The 17,355-nt window shown below is 42.4% G+C and overlaps 1 long non-coding RNA gene across 1 annotated transcript; it reads left to right on the forward strand.

Moving 5' to 3' along the window:
• The first annotated feature begins 1,082 nt into the window (after positions 1-1,082).
• LOC114093683 (uncharacterized) lies at positions 1,083-15,013 on the forward strand. The gene is made up of 4 exons (XR_003582923.2): positions 1,083-1,251; positions 10,454-10,615; positions 13,731-13,872; positions 14,083-15,013. It is a non-coding gene; the product is annotated as an uncharacterized lncRNA (long non-coding RNA).
• The last annotated feature ends 2,342 nt before the right edge of the window (positions 15,014-17,355 follow it).

Here is a 17,355-nt window from a genome sequence, read left to right on the forward strand (position 1 = left end):
CAAACAGGGCCACATAGTAAAGCACCAGGGTGGTCGGCAGCAAGGGGAAGCAGGAAACCAGAGCCTTTGTTGGGGTTCCCATGGGAAAACCAAGGCAGGGCAGGGTCCACAGTTCAGGGTTGGCCAGGCTGAATAATTTTTTTGTAGGCTCCAAGCTCATTGGAGTGGACCCCAGTTGCCTGGTACCTGGTCCTGGGATGACTAAGGATATTGTCTTTTGGGGTGTCTGGGCCAAATAGAGGAGGTGTAGCTCTGGATTTCTTGGTTCACGTATCAAAGACATGTTCCTGGCTGGGTCCTTTATTGTCTCTAAGAATCAGCCAGCCCTGGGACAGACAGTCTGTCCTCAGCTAGAAATAGTCTTTTAAAACAAAAATCTCCAAATTTAAAAATATTTGCAATAAGTGTATTTCCTATCTCTACTATAAATTCCATGAGAACAGGGTCTTTTTCTCTTTTGTTCACCTCTCTATCGACAGTGCCTAGAATACTGCCCAAGATACAGTAGGTGTTTAATAAATGTTCATCAAATGAGTGAGTAGATTTTGAATTCTCTGCACCCTCTGATCCCACGATCAGAATAGATCTTGAACCTACCATTCCAGTTTCCTTAACCATGAAGGGAAGGAGGAAGGTTTAATGGTTTAATTTGAAAAAAAAAAAAAGATTTTTTAAAAATGATTTTACAAGGAAGACATTGAATTTTTAGATTAAAAAAGAAATCTGTTGATGGTGGCACCTGCCTGTAATCCCAGTGGTTTGGGACCTGAGGCAGGAGGATCACAAGTTCAAAGCCAGCCTCAGAACTTAGCAAGGGAGACTAGTAAGTGAATCAGTGGTTAAGTGTTCCTGGGTTCAATCCCCAGTACCAAAAACAAGTGAATGGAAAAAAAAAAGTCTGTTGAAATCCATTATTATTATTATTATTCATTTTGACTGACACATTTGGTGAGAACAAGTTTACGTACCTGGGAAATTTGGATGGGGTAGCAGTGTCAGAAGCAGGGAGGGAGAAACACATCACTTATTTAAAGGAGCATTCATTTATTTAAACTTTTTTTCCTTTAAGTGGAGCATACTGTATGAAAAAAGAGCATGGAATCTCTTGAGGGAACTATTGATGAATTCTTGCAAAGTCAACACACCCAGGTCCAGATCACCCAGGTCAAGAAATGGAATGTTACCAACACCCAGTGCTCTGTCCTCGCGCCTCACTTCTGCTTCCTCCTTCCTCCTGAAAGGGACCACCAGGTGAATTGTGACACCACAGATTAATTTTGCTTGATTTTGAACTTTATATGAATGGAATCAGACCAACATGTGTTCTTTTGTAACTGGCTTCTTTCATTCCACGTTATATTGAGAGACTCATCAAGATCGTAGGTAGCAGTGGTTGATCCATTTTCATTGCACCCTGTATTCTACCCTATGAATATGCCACCATTAATACATAGGCTCTACTTCTGGTGGACATTTGGGTTGTTTCTATCTGGGGATATGGTGAATATTGCTGCAGTGCATGTCTTTGAGGAATATATGTTTTCATTTCTGCCAGATGCATGCCCAGGAATGGACTTGACAGATTTTACACACACTCTGTTTAGGTTTAATAGATAATGCTGAATTTTGTCCCAAATGACTGTACCCTGTTAAATTCTCTCCATCAATGCATCCCTGTTGCTCCCTCTCCTCGCCAACCTTTAGTATATTGTGTTAATTTGTGTTTGTGGGTGTTCAGTAACATCTCAATATCTTTGTATTTCCCTGATGACTGACGAGAGTGAACACCTTTTCATGTGTTCCTTGACCATTTTATTTTCATGAGGTGCCTATTGAGATCTTTTTGCCTATGTGTTTTCAACCGGGCTATGTCTTCTTTTGCAGGAGTTCTTTATTCAGAATGTGATTCCTTTTTTTGGTTTTTTGTGCTGTGTCTTTTCTTGTTGTAACTTGTCCTTTTTTTAACCTTCTTAATGGTAAAAAAAATTTAAAGGAATTTAATTTATAAATATTCTTCGTGGCTAGTACTTTTGTGTTCTATTTAGTAGTATTTGCCTACCTCAAGGTCAAGAAGGTATTCTCCTCTATTTTCCTTTTCCACCCACTCATTCCTCTTCCCCTCTCTATCCTAAAGCACCCAGTATTTCCATCAGTCTTTCATCTAAGTCTAAAGAGGTCCAGTGCTGCTGAGCTTCAGAGATGAAGCACATTCATGGTGGTCTTACTGGGGACTCCTCTATATTATCTTCTAAGAAGCTTTTATATTTAAACTACGGACAATTCCGAAGTATTTTTAATTAATTATTTATTTTTTTGGCTATGGTACGTGATGGGGGTTGAATTTTATTCTTGTTTTTCAAGTCCGGTGTCCATTTGGCCCAGCACCATCTGTTGATAAGATGGTTCTTTCCCCAGTATTCTGTGGTGCTACCTTTTTCATAAATCAAGTGCTTATACATGTATGAGTCTGTTCATGGATTCTTTCTGTTCCATTGGTTTCTTTGCTTATATCAATGTCACACTGTCTTAATTACTGTGGCTTTATGATAAGCCTTGATATCTGCTCATATAAATTCTTTGGCTTTGTTCTTCCTTTAGGTTTTCTTGGTTATGCTCTGCGCTTTGTATCATGACCTTGCTTTTATATGACATGGAAAGCATCTTTAAAAGTGAAATGTCTTCCCATTTTGGAGAGCCTTCCCATCATCCTAGCCACCAACTCTGGGCTGACATCATGAAGTCACCCTATACCTCATTCTACAAGTTGCCTCTAGGTGGTCCTCATTGCCACAGGAGGCACTGCCTGGGCCAGGTCTTTCCATCATCTCCAGCTGCCACTTTCTTATGTGCAGCAGATCAGATCCGTGCTCCCCAATATCCTGCAAGTTTCGACTACTAAGACTGCCTCCATTTTTATAGGAATACAGTATATTGTGCTCTGACCATTTCACCAGGCGTGGAGTTAAGTGTTTTGCATGCACTACCTTATTTAATCTTTGCCACTATCCTAAGAAGTAAGGACGCTTTTTCTAACCTTTTAAGGTCGGAACCCTAATTTCCCCTTTCATTTTTTTCTTCTTTTAACTTCAGAGTCTCCACAGAACATAACTTTTCTGAGCTAGAAGGGACCTGAGGGACATTTGATTTGACAAATGAGGATGAATGATAACAGAGGGAAATGACTTACTCAGGGCCCTCTCCGCTGGTTAGTGGAAGAGAAAGCATTAGACCTCAGCTCTCTGGACTCCGTGACACTTTGAATCTCCTATACGTGTTTCACGGTTGCAGCACCTAGCAGACAGCTCCGCAGCTTCCTCATTTACTTCCTTCCTGAGTCCAGAATTTAAACAGAATTTCCTCAAAGACTTGTCTATGATGTTAGCTCTTTCCACTTCCTCATTTCCTTTTCCCTCCTCCACCACTCTGGTCTTTCTTCCTCAATGACACTGCACTTACCCAGGCCACCCACGACTTCCATGTTGGCAACTGTTAAAGTCTGGATCCAAGTGTCTCCCAAAGGCTCACATGGGAAATATCAGAAGTTAAAGGCTTTGTCCACACTGTGGCACTATTGAGGGCTCTGGACCCTTTGGGAGGTGGGACCTAGTGGAAGGAAGTGAGGTCATCAGGGTGTGCCCCTGAAAGGGATATTGGGGACCCCACTGTTTCCTATCTCTCTTTGGTTTCCAGTTGCCATGAGGTGAGCAGCTTTGCTCTCTATTGTGTGCCCCTACACCATGATGTTTTGCTTTGCCACAGGTCCCAAGTGACAAAGCCAAGTGACTGTGAACCCAAACCTGAAACTGTGAACCAAAATAAATCTTTCTTCCTCTTAAGTTAATATCTCAAGTATAGACTTTTTGGGGTCTCTCTCTCCCCCCCATACTTTGACACCCCTGTCATGTCCCCATCTGTTTTGGGACTCTCTCTCCTTCTTTTTCCCCTATGATCACACCCCCTCAACTTTTCTTCTACCTTGATGACTATTCTTTCTCAATTCCCCTTTGCTGTGTCCAGCTCCCTCTGCCGCAGTCTGGCTGGGTACAATCAGGAGCCACTTGTCAAAAGAAACTAACTTTATTTTTAGAACCACACACGCCAAACAAAACAGCTCCTCAGGAAAAACCCTCAGAGCCCCAACTGCCACCACCGGCTTCCCACAAGCCTCTCTCTCCCACACAAGCTTCTCCCCACCTCCCACAATCCTCTTGCTCTTGAGGCTGATTGGCTGGGTCGTGTGAGCAGAGCCAAAAAAGTCCCCCAATGAGCAGCTCTGTGGTCTGAAAGGGCAGGGAAACAGCCCAATGAGCATCACTGCAGAGGAGCCAATCAGCTAGATGTTGCTGGGGCCGCTGTGAGCCGGCAGCTGGAAGTTTGCTGGCAGCTGGAAGTTTGCTGGGGCCCCTTCGGCTGTGGCTCTCAACATCTCCCCCTCTCTGTTTAAACAACAAGCATGTGGCTTAGGGACCGTGCCTGCCTTAGGTTGTCCAATAGTACATATGGTCCTTACCCATTAGGTTGGTACCATTGCAATTGGATCTTACCCGTCACTGACTACCGGTCCAGTATACAGCCACACCTGTGGAGAGGTCTTTGTACCAGCGGGGGGGTGAGGTTCTTTGCTGAACGATCATGACAAGCAGAAGGGAGGAAGATACACCAAGCCAATTGACGGCTCCTTTTGGAAAAATTGTACCACCGATGACATCATCAGCAAAAATACCCCAACACTACCACAAGTCGCTGCACCAACAGATAGTTCACAATGCATACAGGTGAGTTCACAATGTGTCCAGGCAAGTTCTGCAAGCAGTTCAGTGATGGCTATTGCAGAAGCTGTAGATTGGTTTTATCTTTGTCTTCACCAGCACTGGGATGAAGATAGGAATTCTGGCAATAATGGCTAAAGAAAAAATTATGTAACATTCCAGAAGGCACTAAAAGAAAACAATTTTCTGAACAATTTACATTATCTTGAACAGAATTATTAAATATAATGAAAAGGAAAGGTGAAAGTAAACAAACAGATCTGTTAACCTCCTTTTTTGTTCACATATTAAAACAATCCTCAACAGCTGTTTACCCAATTTAAATTAAACCATTTAAATCATGTGAATAAAAAAAACAATATTTGGATCCATTTTTTCATGAGCACTCATCATATATGATATATGGACATACGTACATACAAACATACAACACAAAACACAAGTATGCACACATAATATAATACATACAACACATAACATAATATTAAAGGCCTTATAACTTTTTACAGGTGAAATCTCCATTGCAATGTTCAAAAACTCTGTAGTCAAAAAATAGAACTGATCAGTAAAACATTAACCTAGGTCTGTATGAGCTCAAAAAACAAAATAGAACTTCATGATGTGGGGAAGGGAATAATAAAATAGATATTGAAAAAGGCATCCTGGTTCTGTCGCAGATGTAAGGATAGCCAAACTGGAATTTTGGATATCAGCTGTTATGGATTTGAGCCAAATCACCTTCTTTTTGGTCTGTAGAAATCGCTTTAGTTAATCTCTCTGGAATCCAAATCGGCTGCTGTTCTCCCTGTGGAAACACACAAACAGACCCCCGACTCCAGACAATCACTGGGTCAGGACCTTAGTTAATCTCTCTGGAATCCAAATTGGCTGCTGTTCTCCCTCTACGGCATCGTGGGCAAATACCCGGTATTCTACCCCTTTGATACCTAGTATTGTTAAACCCTCCTTCTATGGGGGCAATTCCTTTTAAAATGTCCTGTTTGTTCACAATTATAGCATGTTTTTGGCCTGGCATCTAAAACCTGTTGTACTGCAGCTGCCAAGACTTGCCCCTGTTCATTAATATCTCTACATAATTTAATATATGTGTTTAAATCTTCATGTTTCCATGGTCTAATGACCTCTCTGCACCAACGATTTGCTTGCTCATAAGCCAGTTGTTTTATTAATGGCATTGCTTGTTCTGTATTCCCCAAAACTCTGGTAGCTGTTTGAATAAGCCTATCTACAAATTCAGCATAAGGTTCATTAGCTCCTTGTATTACCTTAGATAATTGACCTTGTAAACCTCCATGTCCTTGTAAAGTCTTCCATGCCCTAACTGCATCTACAGCAATTTGTGCGTATACGCCAGGATCATATGCAATTTGTTGCTGCTGATCCTCATAAGGTCCCTTTCCTAACAACATATCTAGATTTCTCTGAGGATAACCAGCTGCTGCATTTCGCCTAGCCGTCTCCTTGCAAAATTCCTCATTGGCAACCTTCCATAACAGGTATTGTCCTCCATTTAGCACAGCTTTACACATATTAGCCCAATCTGCTGGCGTCATGTTCAAGTTGTTAATGGATTCGACCATGCTTACAGTGAAGGGTGCTTGAGGACCATAGGTTGTTACAGCCTCTTTTAGCTGCTTCACTGTTTTGAAATCTAAAACGTGGTGAATTTGCTGCCCTCCTGACTGTTCAAATACAGAGCATGCTGATCTTTGAGGTCCTGTCTCAGGATCCCATCTATTAACTATAGGGGTTGGAGGCCTCCCAGCATATGGAGGTGGCGCTGTTGCTTGGACACTTACACCCTCTGGTGATAGAAAGGTGTTAGTAGCAGTCTCCTGTTGTAACTTTCCCCCTGATGGCTTTTTCTGTTTTACACTTTCTTTCTCTGTCTGACTAGCTTGAGAGGCCTTCTCTTTTACTTGAATTTTTTCCTCTGTCTGACTAGTTCGAGAGACCTTCTCTTTTACTTGAATTTTTTCCTCTGTCTGAGTAGCTTGAGAGGCCTTCTCTTTTACTTGAATTTTTCCCTCTGTCTGACTAGCTTGAGAGACCTTCTCTTTTACTTGAATCAATATGTCTTCTCCTTCCTCTACCATTGTCTGAACTGAAGGCTTTGGACTAAGCAAACAAGATACCAACGTCCACAATGGCAATGTGCCAACTGGCAGCGTCCCTGGGCTTTTCTTTTCTATTCTTTTTAAATCTTCACCATGATGGTTCCATTGTGATATATTTAACAACTCCTCCTTAAAAATCCATGGGCTACATTTTTGTATTGTATCAACATATGCCCTGACTGATCTTGATTTTACTGGGATGCCTCCTTCCTCTAACAATTTACTTAACACTCTTTCGGTTTGTTTTTTACTAATTTCTGATCCCATATTTCTACTATAATACAACCCAACAAGATAACACCAAACAAAACCGAGACAGAATGAAATAAAAATGGAACAACAAAAAATCATTATAGCCTTTCTCCCTATCTGTTCCTCAGACGCAAATAGTTTTTCCTCAGATGTGAGCGGTTTTTCTTCCGTCTCACTCATCTCCAGGGACAGGCAACTTAAAACAAAAGTGAAGCAAAACAAAAGAGGAATCTTAAAATGGCTACCCATCCTCTCGCCCTGCCCTCAGGGGCGAGCAATTCACTTACCCTCAGTTGCTCCCCGTGCGAGCCACCAAATGCCACAGTCTGGCTGGGCACAATCAGGAGCCACTTGTCAAAAGAAACTAACTTTATTTTTAGAACCACACACGCCAAACAAAACAGCTCCTCAGGAAAAACCCTCAGAGCCCCAACTGCCACCACCGGCTTCTCACAAGCCTCTCTCTCAACCATAAGCCTCTCCACCTCCCCCCATCCTCCTGCTCTTGAGGCCGATTGGCTGGGTCGCGTGGGCGGAGCCAAAAAAGTCCCCCAATGAGCAGCTCCGTGGTCTGAAAGGGCAGGGAAACAGCCCAATGAGCATCACCGCAGAGGAGCCAATCAGCTAGATGTTGCTGGGGCCGCTGTGAGCCAATCATCAGCTGGCAGTCTGAAAGGGCGGGGAAACAGCTCAATGAGCATCTCCAATGAGCATCACCGCAGAGGAGCCAATCAGCTAAATGTTGCTGGGGCCACTGTGACCGGCAGCTGGAAGTTTGCTGGCAGCTGGAAGTTTGCTGGGGCTCCTTCGGCTGTGGCTCTCAACACTCCTCAACACACACACTTGAAAATGAGACATTAGAGCACCCTAGATTCGTTCCTTGGTCCATATTTCCATCCATACAGTTTCTACACCTCCAGCTCCCAGACCCATGGTCTTCAATACTATATATCTTCAGATGTTTACCAAGTTAATAGTTTTGATCCTGATTTCTCACCTGAGTTCTAGACATTTAACTTCTCACTTCACCTCTCTATTTCCTGTCATGCTTATTGGATTCTTTCTAAAACAGAGCCTGAGGCAAGCATTAATATACACTTTAAGTGGGAGATGCAAGTCCAAGGTACTGGGAGAGGGAGGCAAGAGAGGATGAGACATAATGCGGTGAGCTACATTATCATCCTGCCTGACTCTTCAGGCAGCAGCCAAGAGACCCAGCAGGACACTCAGAAATTGGGTTCACTAAGTGTGCAGGACTTCTCTGGAACCTTCTTGAAGATATTGTACCTTGGAGTGATACCTAGGAGAAAGGAAGATGAAGGACTTCCTGGATCCATATTATCTCCCAGAAATCAGCTTGTTATGTGTGTCCCCTCTGTAACGAACACTCCATTCAGGTACTGAAGTCCGTTACCTGTCTCCCTATAGCCACAGCTCCTGGTACAGGAGGGGCTTCAAAGTGTGTGTTGAATGAATGAAGGACCATAAGTAGATAGAAGAATTATCTGTGTGGCAAGAAATGGATCCTTCTGTTTAACTTTGCATCTGATTGGGTCTTTCTACAAATAAAAATTATTTTAGTACAGAAAATATGGGAAAATTGAAGGGTTTTATTTAGATCCTGCTGAAGTTTAGGATGAGGTTAGGGATCAGTTAATAGCATTTCTCCTGCCCCATTTTTTTAAGTTAAACTTTTATCTTGAGATAATTATAGATTCACACCCAGTTTTAAGAAACGGTATAGAAAAATTTAGTTGTAAGAACTGGATGCCCGTTTTCCCAGTGGTAAATCTTATTTTAAAACAAAACAAAACAAACCACCATCACCAACAAAACACTATGATCCAATATCACAACCAGGATGTTGGCATTGACACAGTCAAGGTACAGTATTTTCCATCACTTTGGGATTCTCCATGTTACTTTTTTTATGGCCACAGTTTCTTCTCTCCTGCACCCACCACCTCAATCTCTGGAAACCTCTAACCTGCTCTCTATTTCTATTATATTCTTATTTATAGAATGTGGCATAGCCTTTTAAGATTTGCCTTTCCCTCAGCACAATTGTCTGGAAATGTATCCAGGTTGTATCAACATTATTCTTTTTCTTGCACAATAACATTTCACAGTGTCGGGAGTGGTGAATGCATTATGGTCTTTGAGCTGTCCAGTCATAGAAGCAATGCCCCTTCTGGGAACTCTCAGCACGAAGACATCAATTTGAGACCCCCCAGTTGCTGAGGTGACACCCTGTTCCAAAGGAGGTTCTGGCTGGGTGCAGTGGTGCAAGCCTGTAATCCCAGCGGTGGAGGAGGCTGAGGCAGGAGGATCGCTAGTTCAAAGCCAGCCCCAGCAATTTAGTGAGGCATTAAGCAACTCAGTGAGACCCTGTCTCTAAATAAAATCAAAATAGGGCTGGGGATGTGGCTCAGTGGTCGAGTGCCCCTGAGTTCAATCCTGGTACCCAAAACAAAACACAACAAAAGGAGGTTCTGTGCCAGACCCAGAATTATCAGTTCAAATGCCAGCTGCCCCCAGGGTAGAGAATTATGGGTGAAATCTGATATTTTGAATTGAGCTATTTATACCCTCATACTCCTCGGTTCTGTTTATCTTGAAGAAACTTCCTCACGATAAATCCTTTTAATGTTAAAACCTATATAATAATTCATAGTCACTGCTTTCCTACCAGGGTTGTTAGTGAACCACTAGGACCCGTCTTTTTCTCTATTTGTGTGTCTGTCTGTCTTTTCTTCACCCTCTCACCACCCGGTTCAGTTACCTGAATTAATGGCCTTGCAGGTCACGGCACCATAGTTTGGATGTGCCACCATTTGCCTAGCCATTCATTCATTCATGGAAGGACACCTGAATTGCTTACAATTTGGAGCTCTTGAGATTAAAGCTGCTAAAAATTCATGTACAGGTTTGTGTATGAACATAGATTTCCCTTTTTCTGGGATAAATGGCCAAGAGAGCAATTGCCAGTGTGTAGTCGTTGTATATATTTTTTTAAAAGCCACACATTGTTTTCCGTGGTGGCTGTACCATTTTACATACCACCGGGAACACAGAAATGGCCTAGTTTGTCCACTACTTGTCCCATTTGGAAAAGTTGAGGAGTATTATTTAGATTCAGCTAGAGGTTCAGGTGTTTGTGGATTCTTTAACAGAATTTCTTCTTCCTTCACTTTGTAAAACACTGATATTCTGTGTGCTGGGATAGGGAGTGACATTAGTGATAAAAGACAACTGCCATCCAAATAAAATAGCCCACCACGTTTTTCCCTCTAGAATGACAAGAAAGGAAACCATATACTTGCTGGACTTCCTACTCAGTTTTAAACAATATCAGAAAAGATGAGGCATCCCTGGGGCTTCTGAGTGGTGTGTGACAGGATTCAGGCTGCGACCTTGATCGGCCATGGGAACCACACACGTGGGACAAACCAGGAGGTAGGCGACGCCTTCACCAGGCTTCTCGGGATCGTCACCTGCAGAGATTCTGTATGTTGTCTTGTCTGAACCCAACTTGGATTAAAATCTGCCTCTAAGAGGGAGAAACTTGGCTTTAATGTTTGTGACCTCAGTCATTCTGCAATTCTCATTCTTCAAAACAAAACTGAGAAGTAGGAAAGTTGTCTTCAGTCCCCCGTGATTGCCCATAGCGTCTTAACCTTGTTTCCACCTCTTCCAGAGGCCCAGTGCCTCCTCAGCTCTCCCTCTCCTCTTCAGCCTTGCCTTTCAAGAACATCAAAATCACCTATTGTCTAGCGCCTTAATTATTCATGTTTTACTTAACATATGTTTATATAGTGCTTACCATTTGTTAGGCATTGTCTTGTGAGTTTATACATAGGAACTCCATTAAAACTCACAATTGATCCGAGAGTTAGGAATTATTAGGGCCTCAACTTCTCAGATGAAGGAACTTAGGCACAGAGCAGTCAGGTAACTTGCCCGAGGTCCCACAGCTCGTAAGTGACAGAGGTGAGATACAAGCATGAGGTTGACTCCAGAATCCATGTTCTCCATTGTCACATGAAGATGACTTTCCATTATTGACAAATATGCCTGAAACTTTTATTGTTCTCAAGGCCCTTGATTCCAAAGGACAGAAACCTTCAGGTAAAGAAATGAAATATTTGGTGTGCAAGTGACATGTATAGAGGGGCACAACTGCCTTAATCATATCCGATCCCGTCACTCAGGACCCCCACAAGCAAGAATTTAGTGCATGTAACAGCTCTGTCTCATGCAGATTCTTTCAGAGAATTGCAACTAACATTTCGGAAAAAGAATTACTATGGGCCAGAGAATGTGCTGGAATTGCATTTTATCAACAACAGGGTGGGGCAGGCAGGAGTGAGCATTTTTAGAGGTTAGCAAATGGAAGCATCAGGTGGCTACATAATTCATTAAGTCACACAACTCCAAAACAGAGGTCCCAGTTCCATCTGAACCCAGTACTTCGTCTCTTTTTACTACACAAAATTGACTTAAAGGAAGGTCAAAGCTTCTGGTTTTTTGTGTTCTTTATTTTTGGTCCGAGCGTCAGTTTGGCAAATGGCAAAGTAAGAATAGAAGCTTCCATTTCCTCACCCGTGAGTCAGTTACTCCCCCAGATTTTCTCATCTTAGAACAGGCCACCACCCTCACCTCAGGTGCCGGGATCAATAATCCAGGACTTTGGCCTTTTATTTCTTCCTTTTGCCATCTCTGGTTTGCAATTTGCCAATTCCTCTCATTCTGCTTCCAAAATGCGTCATGGGGCTGGGGTTACAGGCACACACCACTGCACCCACCATAATACACATTTTTAAAAGCAGTGTCTAGACCTGTCTGATAGATTTTCCTAAATGGTTTTGCCCCTTTAAGATTTTTTTTCCTATAAATTAGCAACAAGTACCTAAAATAGTTTGTCCTCCTTTTAATTTTCTAATCTCCTTACTAACAAGATAGGGAATAGCTTCCACAGACGTAAAAAGAAGAGGAAAGATCATTGGGTCCAAAACCTGTGATCTGGATCATTAGATGGTGTCCCTTTAAGATATGCCTTTTCACAGAAAGGCAGGGGACAGCCACAGGTCTCCCACTCCACAGGGTTCAAGGCTGGACTCTTCTTCCACAAAAGGTGCCCTGATGTGTGCACAGAGATACCATCACAGCATCATTACAATATTTCAAGGACAATGCCAGGGGCCTGGGTCACAACACCCAAAAACAGACATTTGATGGGAATATCATGATGCCATTAAAATAACAGTAGCAAAAAAAAAAAAAAAATGTTAAAACCCAGGGAAACCAGGATGCTATAAGAGTAAGTGTATACAGACGGCCTACAATTGACGTGCACTAGAATGTGACACCATATGTGCTGCCCTCTTGAAGCTTACCTTAGTTCAGGAATCATTCCTGATTGAGACAGACGAGAATCCTGGGACCAGACAGGACCTCTTTCTTGATCTATGGCACCATGCTATTGATCCATCCCTAAGCTCTTCTTCCTGATCTAACATCCTTTCTACAGGGTAGAAAGGACAGTGAAGTGAATCAATGAATTGGAAACACACCAAAATATTAATATCGTTTATCATTGCAGGATTTTTTTTTGTTCCTCTTTGTTTTGTAAATATTCTAACATTTTTTTTTTTAAATGAATACAGTTATGGCTGGGGATGTAGCTCAGTGACACAGTGCTTGTTTACCATGCCTGAATCCCTGCGTACAGCCCTCAATACTGAGAAGTCAAAAATCCAGAGTTCTTGGGCTGGAGATGTAACTCAGTGGTGAGCATGTTAGGCCCTGGGTTTGCTCCCCAGCACCACCAAATCAAATAAAATAAATAAAACATAAAAACATAAACCCCACCATTATTCTTTTTTAAAGTTTCCCTGGGAACTTTAAAAAGACAGCGGCTGTGGGCCCACACCTTCCGCCCTGCCCTCGCAAAGGTGTAAATAAAGAACCACTCAGCGGGTGCCTTCCTTTTGTTGCTTGCTCAACTTTCCCTGTGGGACTATGCTCTGACCGGAAGTCTGTGGGTGGGGTGCTGCTCTGTTTTTTGTTGCTGTTGTAGCTTCTTTGGGCTGATAAACTAGCACTTAAATGTTTCCCTTTTCCAAACCCCCAAATGACAAGTGTCTTTGTGGTGAGGCGACAGCCCAACTGTCACTGCCAATAGGAACAGTCCTGGGGACACTTATTTTTAGTTTACTGTCTAAGCAAGTCCTGGGCTGGGTAATGAGGACCTCAGGATCCAAAGCCCCAGGATCCTGTGCAGGGAGCATTTAAGGAAAAGGAAAGGTGGAGTGACCAGAGCTCTTCCGGGAGGGCCAACAGCTCTTCTCCAGGTAGACCAGAAAGAAAACCAGAGACCAACAATCCTCCTTTTACGTGGCTTAATGTTATTGAACATGCTGTAAACAGAAACATGCTGAGATTATTTGAATAAACGTAAACCCAGGTAGCCTTGGGGAGCTAATTATAGCAACAAGGTTGAGGATAACTCCCAGGGACTGTGGCAGACAGCTGCTACTATGACCTGCTCAGCCACCTGTTTCCCCTTCAGCTAACAGAACCTTGGAATTCGCTGGAGAGCTGCTGATCTCTTGGCCTACATGGGCCTCTGAAGCAAGGCTCTCACCTTCTGCCAGTTAACATTTCCCAGGGAAGGGAATGCCACGCGAAGTGACACAACAGAGCCTTACCCAGTGAGTGATCCGTTGGTGTCTCCTACCTAGGGGCCCTAAAGTCAGATCCTTTAGCTTTTTGTTTGATTCTGTGAGCTACCTTGTAGCCTTCTAATATGTATGTGTGTGGGGTATGATGTGTGTGTTTGGTGGGGGACGGGGTGTGTGAATTTAATTTAATTATTTATTTGCTTAAATTAGCTAATATTGTTTTCTTTTGCTTGAAACCAGAGAACTGTGCCTAAAATGAGACTCAAAACATACTTCATTACATATACAAATCTCTGACAGCTCTGGACAGAAGTGCTAGCCTCAGATATTTTCAACTAAGAGAAAATGGCATTTTCCTCCTCAAACAGGAACCATGACATGCTCGGTTTGATGAAAGTGGGTGATTTTTTTTTCCTTCCCTTTTCCATGAATGCAAGCTTCATAATATTTCTTAGCCAGAAGCAAATAAATAACTCCTGCCCAAGGGGAACCCCTCAGACAGAAGAGAGAGCCAAGAACTCCCCATCATCTTAGTGGATAGAGTATGGGTCCTGACTTTTCTCATGGCTCTTGACTTGGAAACCAGGCTCCAGAATGACCCCTCGGACATCGACAACTCCTGACAGAAGAATCTGACTCCATGATGGAAGTATGAGGTGTCATAGAGCAACGTTTGCATTATCCCTATGTTCTGTCAAATACAGCTCCCTAAGAGCTGGCTCCCACCCCACCCCCAGTCAACATGGCTCCTTATCCCAGTCACACACAGACAGCAGCGGTGTGAATGCGGAGAGGATGGCATTGGCACTACTGCCACCACGACCTTACTGCTGAGACTTAGGCAGTATGGACGCCATGTTTGTGTTCTCCCCAGATTCACATGGAAGAACTCTGTTCCCAAGGCAATGGTCCTAGGAGCCAGGGGGAGGTGATCAGTGCCATTATAAAAAAAAGGCCCCAGCACTGCCCTGTCCCATCTGCCACATGAAGACACAGTGAGAAGGAGCCATCTGTGAGAAGGCCGCCCTCACCAGACACTGAATCTGTAGACACCTTGATCTGGGACTTTCCAGTCTCTAGGACCAAGAGAAATACCTTTCTGTTGTTTGTAAGCCATTTGGTCTATGGTATTTGTTACAGCATCCCAAATATATTAAGGCAATGAATAATATCTCATGTGTCCATAATGCAAATTTATTTTTCAAGGACTCTCCTATTCCATTTGATGCATATCATAATCCAGCAATATTAAGGGCCAGTGACATTAGTCCCATTTATTGGTACAGAAACAGTACACTTCAGTATTAGAGTGTTAAGACTTGTAGTGTTATTACTGAAAATAACACTGGTCGTCATAGATTGAAATCATCATCAACAGATGAATGAATAAAGAAAATGTGGTATATATACACAATGGAATGTTACTCATCCTTAAAGAAGATTGAAATTATGGCATTTGCCGGTAAATGGATGGAGCTGGAGAATATCACGCTAAGTAAAATAAGCTGATCCCAGAGAACCAAAGGCCCAATGTTTTCTTTGATATGCAGATGCTAATTCACAATAAGGGGGGTGATGGTTAGGGAAAAATAGATTATCTAAATCTATTTAAAATAGATTATCTAAATACTTTGGATTAGACAGAGGATAGTGAAGAAAGGGGAGGGGGGTTTGGTGGTGGAAAGGACAGTGGAATGAATCAGACATTATTACCCTATGTGTATAAACTATTACATAACTGGTATAATTCTACATCATGTACAACCAGAAGAATGAGAAGTTATATTCCATTTATGTCTGATATCTCCAAATGCATTGTACTGTCATGTATGACTAATTAGGACAAATAAAAAAATAAATAAATAAAAATGTGAAAAAAAAAAAAGAAATTATCAGACATCTCCCCAAGAATCTCTTCAGAGAACGATAAAAGCAAAATACTTAATATTTATTGCATGTTCCCTTCAAATTATGTGCTTCAAATTTATTGAAGTAGATACAATTGCCCATATTTCAAAATTGAAGAAACTGAAGCTCAGAGATTAGGTACTCTGACCCTAAAGATCGGATACACTGGGCTTGTGAACTCGTCTTTGTTAACCCATTTTGAAGAAAGACTCCATCAGAGTAAGTCGACAAGACCCTTATTCCTTGTTCTGTTCTCACCTAATTCCCTTCTGGTAAATACTTCTTAATCTGAGGGTAACTATCTCTTATCCACTAGAAGTAAAACCAGCTCTTCACTAATATTTTCAGCTCAGAGTGAAAAGGTGGAAGAATTAAAAGAAAAGGGTGTCCAAAGTCCAGCTCATAGGCCCACATGGTCTAAAGGACCTGGGTAAGCGCTCAGCCCTAAGATACTAACAAAGTGCCCCGACTTGACGGGTGATCTCACCAGGGTGTGCCAGGCCAACGGAAGCAGTAGTCTGGAAAATGTCGAGGGTCTGATAATTCAATTAATGCTAACCTCACACTTGACTTCCTTCTGCAGTGGGTATCTCTGATCTTAGCCTCCACAGCGCTGCAGGTACCCAGTCTAGGCTGCCAACTTATTTTCAAAGGAGGGCTGGGGTCTGGGGAGGGAAGGCAGATTGAAGATTGACATAAGATCAAAGGTTTGATAAAACTTGCCACCATTCAAATGAGACCCACAGACATTTCAAACGTGCTTTGTTCATGGGCAGCGTAAGGTGAAATGATGGATCCAAGGGCCATGGTCAAGGGCAGCCTCCACCTCTTTCAGCATATTCTTCCCTTGGAAAGTTCACTCACTACCCTCAACCATCCATCTCCAGAGCTGAGGCCCTGAAAGTGGCTCCCACAACTGTCTGGCCTGACCAAGTCTCTGGGTTGGCTTCATTTTATTAGAGAAGGTACTTTAAAGTATATTTTTCCCCCTAACTGTTCACTCCTTCTAAGTATTAGTAACTAAACTAAAATCAGTCAATTAATTCACAATTTATATACTATTTAGCAACAATGTCTTAATAACTTAACACTCTCAGAGGACTTTTGCAATTTGCCCTAACATTTCTAATGGAATTTTTTTGGCCCTCTGGGAGGCTATTGAGTGTTTAATGCTTACTTTTATCCCATTCTCCTCTCCTCTTAGAAAGGTCACATGACTGTGGCCTGGGCATCACCTGCAAACCTTGGCATTTAACTGCCGTTGAGTGACCCTCCAGTATGCTCCCCTCTATTTTGACAGGTGGAGTCATTTGTTGAAATGGAAGTGTCATAAGATTAAGAAACCTGGATCCCTGAGGTACCCTGTGAAGGGCAGGTGTCCTAGAGAATCATCCAGACCTACAAAGGGCTTTGGGTGAAATGGTAATAAAGTCCTTTGTGATAATCCACTAATGTGTTTGTGATTTTGTGTGTGTGTGTGTGTATATAGAAACACAATCTGGCATATCTGATAGATACAGCTAGTAACTTTTGAACACCTGAAATCACATCCATAGTTTGATTCCTATCGACTGTTAAGAGAAACATGTGTGGCTTATTAGCTAA

This window comes from Marmota flaviventris, chromosome 9 (genome assembly GCF_047511675.1).
Source record: "Marmota flaviventris isolate mMarFla1 chromosome 9, mMarFla1.hap1, whole genome shotgun sequence".
Classification (NCBI taxonomy): domain Eukaryota; kingdom Metazoa; phylum Chordata; class Mammalia; order Rodentia; family Sciuridae; genus Marmota; species Marmota flaviventris.